Below are 10238 nucleotides of genomic sequence, written 5' to 3'. Positions count from 1 at the left end.
ATTTAATTCATTAAAATGACCCGTGGCATTTTTTTTCGAATAGGTCAATCATCACCATCGTTTTGATAATGTTGCTGTACATGCCAGGTTCCAATGGTTTACCATAGACATTAATGTATAAAATGTATTGGTTTGTTTTCCAATCACAGGAGACCCGAATCAGTATTTTCGCAAACTTTTCGCTCACGTGTCACCTCCTCCTCCTCCTCGCATATGTCATCTCATTTTAGTGTATTGAGCATTCGTGTTACCTCATCCTCATCACATGTCATCTCCTCATTTTAGGTGATTAGCATTCGCAACCAAATAGGCAAACACACTCCTGGGGTTGTTTAGTGTGGAACCAATTACCCAATTGCCATAATCACATTCTAACAATGCCCCAATTAACCGACTTCTTTAATTACTAAATATAACTCATATGTCACCTCTTGTTTGTTGATAGAGCTTGATTGCTGATGTAACCGTTCTGTTTACTGTACGGCAATGTGTTTATTATGCAGTAATTATATCCTGCGTGTGGCAACCAGATAGTCATTCTCAAGTAAAATTTATTGCAGAAAATCTTATTTCTGGGACAATTTAACATTTAAAACAGGAAAATGTTATAGCTAGTTGTCAATAATTCAGGATCTGTTTGCATTAATCACAGATGATTTCTATGCATTTGTTCTGCCAAGTCCAGTACCCTTTGTGCTTGAAAGTGGTGGCTTAATTAGGATTAAACTGATAAGGTTCACTTGTGTACATAGCAGAGTTGTTCTTTGATCTTGTGCTGTTCCCGCCTTCAGAGGAGCAAGGGGCTCCAAAACGGTATAATAAAACTCAACTGATGATTTTCCTAGGCCGTATGGAGAGACGGGAAACGGTCCCCTTATGCCATAGAGGTATACTGTACCTCCATGCTTATTACAAAGGATTACAAAGGCAAAGCATGCCGACAGGAGACCTTTTGATCCATATCTAGGTCGGATGCAAAAAAAAAAAAAAATCATATTAATAATAAATTAAAACTATAACAATGTAAATAACAATTAAAATACATAAATAAATGCATTGGTATAGTTGAATAACAAACAAACAGGTAAATAGTAAATAATAATAAATTGACATATAACTAATAATAAATGAAAATCAGACAGACAAATTATAACAAAACAAAAACAAATAATATAACATAAATTATAATAATTACAGCATCTTACTTAGGTATTTATCTAAATGATTCTTAAAGCTTCGAACTGAACTACATTGCACTACCTGTGCAGGAAGTTTATTCCATTCATTAACTACACGGTTGGCAAAGTTGTTTCTACCTACTTCCAAATTGAATCTATTTCCGGACAGTTTGAGACCATTGTTTCTTGTCTGATTCTCATTCAATGTGAAAATTTGGTCACTTTTGATGTTGTCAATTCCCTTTAAAATCTTAAAGACCTGTATCAAGTCACCTCTGAGTCTACGCTTTTTTAGGGAAAACAGATTCATGTGCTTAAGTCGATTTTCGTATGATTTATTTTTGATATTTGGAATCAGTTTTGTGGCTCGCCGTTGTACTTTTTCCAGTCTGTCAATGTCTTTAATGAGATTCGGTGACCATACGGAAACAGCATATTCCAAATGTGGACGAACTAACGATTTATATAGCTTGTTAATGAGTGATGGACTTTTGAAATCAAAAGATCGCGCAATCAATCCCAGAATCTTATTTGCTTTCTCAGAGGCTGAAATACACTGCTTGGATGATTTGAGGTCGTTACTGATAATTACGCCGAGATCTTTTTCACTATCCACTTTTGTTAACGAATTTCCAAATAACTTGTAATCGTACTTGCTGTTATTTTTACCTATGTGCATTACCTTGCATTTACTTGTGTTAAATTTCATTAGCCACTTTTCAGACCATTGCTGTAATTGATCTAAATCTTCTTGAATATCTAATTGGTTTGAGTGATCATTTGCCACTCCGCACAGTTTTGTATCATCAGCAAATTTGGAAACAGTAGATTTTAGTCCATGGTCCATATCATTTATATATACTATGAATAGAAGTGGCCCAAGAACGGAACCCTGAGGAACTCCACTTGCAACACTTTTCCATCCAGAAGTTTTTCCATTTAAAACAACTCTCTGTTTTCGACCTTTCAACCAATTACTAGTCCAACCTAATAGGCTACCACTTATTCCATGCAAAGCTAATTTAGTAAGTAGTCTTTCGTGTGGGACGGTATCAAAAGCTTTTGCAAAGTCTAGATATATTAAATCTATATTGTTTCTTTTGTCATAATTCGAGACAACTGTGTTGTAGAATTCGAGTAAGTTAGTCACGCAAGAACGTTTCCGTCTGAAACCATGTTGGCTATCATTTATCAAACGGTTACTTTCTAAATGATATTCGATAGCATCTCTGATGATAGTTTCCATTATTTTTCCTACGATCGAAGTCAAACTAATAGGCCTATAGTTATTTGGTTTCTTTTTGTCACCTTTTTTGAATATGGGAGTAACGTTAGCTAGCTTCCATTCTCTTGGGACATCTCCGGATATGATGGATTTCTTGAAAATAATTTCTAATGGAACAACAATCTCATTTTTCATTTCCTTTAAGATTCTTGGATGCCAACCGTCAGGCCCTGGTGTTTTATTAACTTTGAGCTTGTCTATACACCTTTTAATTGTTTCTTTTGTTATATTTACCGTAGTGAGTAAGTTTACCCCAGACTTTTCACAGGTTTCAGTTTGGAATTCACTTTGAGGTGTTTCGTTTACGAATACCGAGCTAAACGGAGACAAGGAAAAATCAACGACTATCACTATAAAACTATAAGGGTCAGAAAGCCAAAGCCAAATAATTAAATTTATAGTTAAAGGGACTCATCCGAAAAGTTATTTCACGCCAGGAACTACAGTACTGCCATCTAACGGCAGTAGCAGAAAGCGTTTTTCGCAAGATAATATGCTTCCAAAATCATCGCATGCCATATTAAATGCCACAGCTTGGGGGCGAAACGACCAAAGATGGGACGAACTGACTGGGGGCGAAAAGGCAATGGGGCGAAACGACCGGTTACCAAGTTGAGGTCGTATAAGTACTTTGTATAGTCTTAATATTAGTTTGGTGTCTAGGTTTCTGAATCGTCTCAGTGTCTAATGTTTTTTCTGCTTGTAGTTTCCTGTTTGTGTGTGTTTGTAGACCTCTGTTTCCAAGTGTTCGTCCTAGTATTTTTATGTTTGTTTTGGTATGCGTGTGTCTCCTATCCATATTTCTGCTGGTTTCTGTGTTGATATGTTTAGTAGTTGGAATTTTGTTGTGTTTGTATTTTCCATTGTTGTTCATATGTGTTTATTGTTTCTATTGCTCTGCTTGTTTTTAGTGCTAACATGTTTGTGCCCTTTTTGCTTGGGTATGTGATTATTTGTCAGGTCATCTGCAAATTGTATGTGTGTGACTCCGTGTGTCGGGTTGGGGGTGTCATGTGTGTAGAGGTTGAATAATGTTGGTGAAAGGATGCTTCCTTGGGGAACTCCACTGTATATGTTGAAGGGTCTTCCTGTATAATGGTGTATTCGTATTTGTGCTTGTGTGTTGTCGATGTAATTGCAAAGTATTCTTGTTAGTATGTCAGGGGTGTGTGTTTGGTGTATTTTGTATTTAAGTCCTGTGTGCCATATTTTGTCAAATGCTTTTATGTTTCTTTGTGACGGCGACGAGTCGCGAGGCTCGGATAGAACGAGTGGGAGGAGATTGAAAGAATACTAGGTCATTATAGACCCACTGGAGCAATTTAGGGGAACTCCACTGTATATGTTGAAGGGTCTTCCTGTATAATGGTGTATTCGTATTTTTGCCAGTCTGTTGTCAAGGTAATTACAAAGTATTCTTGTTAGTATGTCGGGGTGTGTGTTTGGTGTATTTTGTATTTAAGTCCTGTGTGCCATATTTTGTCAAATGCTTTTATGTTTCTTTGTGACGGCGACGAGTCGCGAGGCTCGGATAGAACGAGTGGGAGGAGATTGAAAGAATACTAGGTCATTATAGACCCACTGGAGCAATTTAGGGTAACAAGTAAAATTCATAATAATATGTACTTTTACTGAGTTCTGGGTGCCAGTTCTGTCATGACCGAGGACCACTTGGTCGCAATATGGATGAGGTACAAAGTATAGAAGGAACAAGAAAATAGCATATGTGAACGCACTATATATATATATATATATATATATATATATATATATATATATATATATATATATATAATTCAGACAAATGAGAGAGAATGTGGGTGGGGAAGGGCAAAAGAAGATGTGTTGGGAATAAAGTTTATTGCCCTAATGTTGCGACCAACCCGGTCTTCTTCAGAGGACTACAGCATTACAGATGGATCACAATTCTTATATTCGTAGTGAGAGGAAACCCGCCAAGGTATGAGCGGAAGGGTCATGTTTTCCATTTGGCTAACGATTTCACTATTAGGACACTTGCTGCTTTCGAGAGGCATTTAAATCCGTCTCTGTCGTTGTTGTTCTTGTTGGTGGCAATATGTGCAGCTTCCACAGTTTTTTTTTTTTTATCTTCTTTTCAAATCCCTCGTGTAGAATTTCTGTGTTGTTCCAATCAGGTAAATGTCCACATTTGTCCAGGTGACGAACCAGGGAGTTAGATGTTCTATGTGCCCTGAGGTCGTTTTTGTGCTCACTCAAGCATTTATTGATCCCACGACCTGACTCACCGAAGTATGATGATGGACAGCCGCTACATGGAATACGGTAGACGACACTGAGATTATTACCAATATTATTATGTTTCTTAAATATTTTTCCTATTTTATTGAAAGATGTTTTTGCTACATTTATTCCAATTTTTAACAAATAATCATCAATAGCTATGGTGTTTGCAGAATTAGGGTCAGAAATAAAATGTGACTTATCTTTTCCCGGGGTCCGGACATTTGAGCCATCGAAGATCTTCTTGGCTTTCCTCATTGTCCTGGTGACGACACACTTAATATCAAGAGTAAACGCCGTAATTAAATACACTTGTAAATGCACTCTAACGTCAAAAATTATTGCCGGGTGTGAATTAGGCTGTGCTAATATATCATACTGATGTGAATGGTTATTTCGGAAATATGAGCAAAAAACGATGGGTCAAAGCCGCTGAAATACTTAGTAGTTGCCAAATGTGAAAGTCTCGGGCAACTGCAAGTAACCAGTGACTGTCACCAAGTTGTGGAATCCATTCTCATTATCTCATTAGTCGAAAGAATGGTATCAATGGAGGAGGTGCTTCTGTTGGCTTTGCTGGTCAAGAAAAAGAGACGGTCGGTGACGGCAATTGCCAGTGACGGTCACTTGTTACCGGAGCGGGCAACAGCTATAGCCTGTTGCGCAACCGGGCAACCGCAGTGACGTAGTGTGAAAGGCTCAATTTAAGACAATAGTAGGCAACTAGTGACGGTCACTAGTTGCCCATTAACGATCACACTTGCGAACCAACGTGGTCCGCCATGGATCCATGAACCACAGGATTAGAACCAATGCCCTAGTGTATTATAATCAGCTGTCGTCAGGCGATTTTATTAACATCTGGAAGACCTCCCTCCCTTAGTCAACATTAGTCCTTCATATCATGTGTTTATTTGTATAGTGACCGCCACTCCATACTCGAACAAGTGTTTGGAGGGCCTGCACTCCACTCAAGGAGGTACTTTTGTGTGGAGGGAGTGCCCTCCATAGGCAGGTGGAGGATGTGCACTCCATTACAGGACGTTATGTAAATATGGACAAGAACTTCGGGTTTGAATGCTTAGGATGCAATGGGTTCCAGGATTGGTCGACACTGGAATTTGGGCAGGAGGAGAGGGAAGATAATGAAAAAGGGTGGAGGAGGAAGAGGAGGAGGAGGAGGAGAGAAGAGAAAGAGAGGGGAAAGGGGAGTAGGAGAGGAGGAAGAAAAAATGGAAGCGAAGGAGGAGGAATAGCAGGAAGCAAAAGAGAGCAGGAGAGGGAAGATAATGAAAAAGGGTGAAGGAGGAAGAGGAGGAGGAGGAGAGAAGAGAAGAGAAAGAAAGGGGAAAGAGGAGTAGAAGAGGAGGAAGAAAAAGAGGAAGCGAAGGAGGAAGAATAGGAGGGAGTAAAGGAGAGCAGGAGAAGGAAGATAATGAAAAAGGGTGGAGGAGGAAGAGGAGGAGGAGGAGAAGAGAAAGAGAGGGGAAAGAGGAGTAGGAGAGGAGGAAGGGAAAAAAAGAGGAAGCGAAGGAGGAGGAATAGGAGGAAGTGAAGGGGAGGAGAAGAAGGAAGATAATGAAAAAAAGTGGAGGAGGAGGAGAGAAGAAAATAGAAGAGAGAGGGGAAAGAAGAGTAGGAGAGGAGGAAGAAAAAGAGGAAGCAAAGGAGGAGGAACAGGAGGAAGCGAAGGAGAGGAGGAGGAGAAGATAATGAAAAAAGGTGGAGGAGGAAGAGGAGAGAAAGAAGAGTTGGAGAGGAGGAAGAAAAAGAGGAAGCTAAGGAGGATGAACAGGAGGAAGCAAAGGAGAGGAGGTGGAGGAAGAAGAGAGAAGAGAAGATAGGAGAAAGAGGGGAAAGAAGAGTAGGAGAGGAGGAAGAAAAAGAGGAAGGGAAAGAGGAGGAACAGGAGGAAGCGAAGATGAAGAGATTAATCTACTCGCATAAGAAAATATTTTTTAACTTCTGATAGCCATCTTTTCTACTGCCCAGTAACTTACCAACTCTGATTCCACATGCCCAACGCGATACTGCAAACCTTCCCCAGTGCAATAGTGCCATCCTCCCCCAGTGCGATAGTGCCATCCTCCCGCAGTGCAATAGTGCCATTCTCCCCCAGTGCGATAGTGCCATCCTCCCCCAGTGCGATAGTGCCATCCTCCCCCAGTGCGATAGTGCCATCCTCCCCTAGTGCGATAGTACCATCCTCCCCCAGTGCGATGGTGCCATCCTTCCCCAGTGCGATGGTGCCATCCTTCTCCAGTGCAATAGTGCCATCCTCCCCCCAGAGCGATTGTGCCATCCTCCCCCAGAGCGATTGTGCCATCCTCCCGCAGTGTGATAGTGCCATCCTCCCCCAGTGCGATAGTGCCATCCTCCCCCAGTGCGATAGTGCCATCCTCCCCCAGTGCGATAGTGCCATCCTCCCCCAGTGCGATAGTGCCATCCTCCCCCAGTGCGATAATGACATCCTCCCCCAGTGCGATAGTGCCATACTCCCTCTACCTATCACCCTCATCATTCCTCTCCCTCCCTCCCTCCCTCCCTCAATTTCCCTCTTCTCCATCCCTTTTCCCTCCCTTATCCACTCTCCTTCACCGCCCCTCTCTCTTCTTCCTTTCTCTTCTTCCTCTCTCTGCTCCCTTCCTCTGCTGTTTCCCTCTGCCCACACCACCTTCCAGTTTCTTTCCTTTCCCTACTCCTCTCACTTTCCTTTCTCCTATCGCTCCTCTATTTTCTCCTCTTCGCATTACCCCTCTCCCTTTCCCTCCCTCTCCTTCCCTCTCCCTTTCCCTCCCTCTCCCTTTCCCTCCCTCTCCCTTTCCCTCCCTCTCCCTTCCCCTCCCTCTCCCTTCCCCTCCCTCTCCCTTCCCCTCCCTCTCCCTTCCCCCCCTCTCCCATCCCCTCCCTCTCCCTTCCCCCTCTCCCTTCCCCCTCTCCCTTCCCCCTCTCCCTTCACCCCCTCTCCCTTCCCCCCTCTCCCTTCCCCCCTCTCCCTTACCCTCCCTCTCCCTTCCCCCTCTCCCTTCCCCTTCCTCTCCCTTCCCCTTCCTCTCCCTTCCCCTTCCTCTCCCTTCCCCTTCCTCTCCCTTCCCCTCCCTCTCCGTTCCCCTCCCTCTCCCTTCACCTCCCTCTCCCTTCCCTCTCCCTCCCTCTCCCTTTCCCTCCCTCTCCCCCTCCCTCTCCCTTTCCCTCCCCTCTCCCCCTCCCTCTCCCTTTCCCTCCCGCTCACCCTCCCTCTCCCTTTCCCTCCCTCTCCTTCCCTCTCCCTTTCCCTCCCTCTCCCTCTCCTTCCCTCTCCTTTTCCCTCCCTCTCCCTTTCCCTCCCTTGCCCTCCCTCTCCCTTCCCTTCCCTCTCCCTTCCCCCTCCCTTCCCCTCCCTCTCCCTTCCCCTCCCTCTCCCTTCCCTTCCCCTCCCTCTCCCTTCCCTTCCCCTCCCTCTCCCTTCCCTTCCCATCCCTCTCACTTCCCTTCCCCTCCCTCTCCCTTCCCTTCCTTCTCCCTTCCCCCTCCCTTCCCTTCCCTCCCCCTCTCCTTCCCTCTCCCTTTTCCTCCCTCTCCCTCCCTCTCCCTCTCCTTCCCTCTCCCTCTCCTTCCCTCTCCCTCTCCTTCCCTCTCCCACCCTCTCCCTCTCCCTCCATCTCCCTTTCCCTCCCTCTCCCTCCCTCTCCCTTCCCCTCCCTCTCCCTTCCTCTCCCTTCCCCTCCCTCTCCCTTCCCCTCCCTCTCCCTTCCCCTCCCTCTCCCTTCCCCTCCCTCTCCCTTCCCCTCCCTCTCCCTTCCCCTCCCTCTTCCTTTCCCTCCCTCTCCCTTTCCCTCCCTCTCCCTTCCCCTCCCTCTCCCTCTCCCTTTCCCTCCCTCTCCCTTCCCCTCCCTCTCCCTTCCCCTCCCTCTCCCTCCCTCTCCCTCCCTCTCCCTTCCCCTCCCTCTCCCTTCCCCTCCCTCTCCCTTCCCCTCCCTCTCCCTTCCCCTCCCTCTCCCTTCCCCTCCCTCTTCCAATTTCCTCTTCCTCCCGCCACCCTGCTCGTCCACCTCCACCACCACATTTTAACCACCTCCCCTGTACCTCCTCTTGTCTCTCTTATCTTCTTTTTCTTTTTGTCTTCTTACCCTCTGTCCTCCTCCTCCCCTCTCTGTCCTCCTCCCTTTTCTTCCCATTTTTTCTCCCATCCCCTTTTTCTTTTCTTCCTCTCTTTCTCTCTCTTTCCCTCACCTCCTCTTTTTCCCCTTGTCTCACATTTTCTCTTCATACCACACTCACTCATTGTCTTCCTCTTCTTTTCCTCCTCATCCTCATCCACACCCTCAACCTCAGCCTCACACTCATCCTCACCCAGGCCTTCATCCTCAACCTCACCTTCAGCTTCAACCTCACCCTCAACCTCACCCTCAACCTCACCCTCAAACTCATCCTCAACCTCACACTCATCCTCACCCAGACTTTCATCCTTACCCTCAACCTCACTCTCAACATCACCCTCACTCCCAGCCTCCCTCACCCTGAACCTCACCCTCAAACTCACCCTCAACCTCATCCTTACCCTCAACCTCACCCTCAACTTCACCCTCAAACTCATCCTCACCCTCACTCTCACCCTCACCCTCAATCTTACCCTCACCCTCACCTTGACACTCACCCTCTTGCTATCCCTGTTCCCTTCTTTACTCACCCCCCCTCCCCCAACTCCCTCTGGCTCCCACGACTCTCTCTGCCTTTCTTCTCTCCTGCCTCCCGAAATTACCCTTTTTCATCCCAATGTTTATCACCTTTACTCCTCCTCCTCCTCCTCCTCTCCTTCCCCGTCCACCTCCGCCCTCCACGTCCACCTCCTCCTCTTCATACTCTTCCTGCCCCTGCACTGGCTCCTCTTCCTCCTCCTTCTCCTCCCCCTCCTCCTCCTCCCCCTCCTCCTCCTCCTCCCCCTTCTCCTCCCCCTCCTCCTCCTCCTCCTCCCCCTCCCCTCCCCCTCCCCTCCTCCTCCTCCCCCTCCTCCTCCCCCTCCACTCTTTCCCCTTCCCTTTCTCCCTCCTGACCTTCTCTTATCTCCTCTCCCTACTCCTCCTGTCACTTCCTTTCCCCCTCCTCCTCCTCCCCCTCCTCCTCCTCCCCTCCTCCTCCTCCCCCTCCTCGTCCTCCTCCCCGCCCTCCTCCCCGCCCTCTCCTCCCCCGCCCTCTCCTCTTCCTCCTCCCCCTCCTCTTCCTCCTCCCCCTCCTCCTCCTCCTCCCCGCCCTTTCCTCTCCTCCTCCCCCATCCTCTCCTCCCCTCCCCCTCTCCTCCCCTCCCCCTCTCCTCCCCTCCCCCTCCTCCCCCGCTCTCTTCTCCCCCTCCTCCCCCTCCTCCTCCTCCCCCTCCTTCCCCTTCTCCCCCTCCTTCCCCTTCTCCCCCTCCTCCTCCCCCTCCTCCCCCGCCTTCTCCTCCCCTCCCCTTCCCCCTCCCCTCCCCTTCCCCCTCCCCCTCCTCCCCCGCCCTCTCTTCCTCCTCCTCTTCCTCACCTATATCTTTTAGGCCAATG

Source organism: Oratosquilla oratoria, unplaced genomic scaffold, assembly GCF_046742065.1.
Source record: "Oratosquilla oratoria isolate Oo_2021 unplaced genomic scaffold, ASM4674206v1 SCAFFOLD52, whole genome shotgun sequence".
NCBI lineage: Eukaryota > Metazoa > Arthropoda > Malacostraca > Stomatopoda > Squillidae > Oratosquilla > Oratosquilla oratoria.
This window is presented reverse-complemented; position numbering follows the sequence as displayed.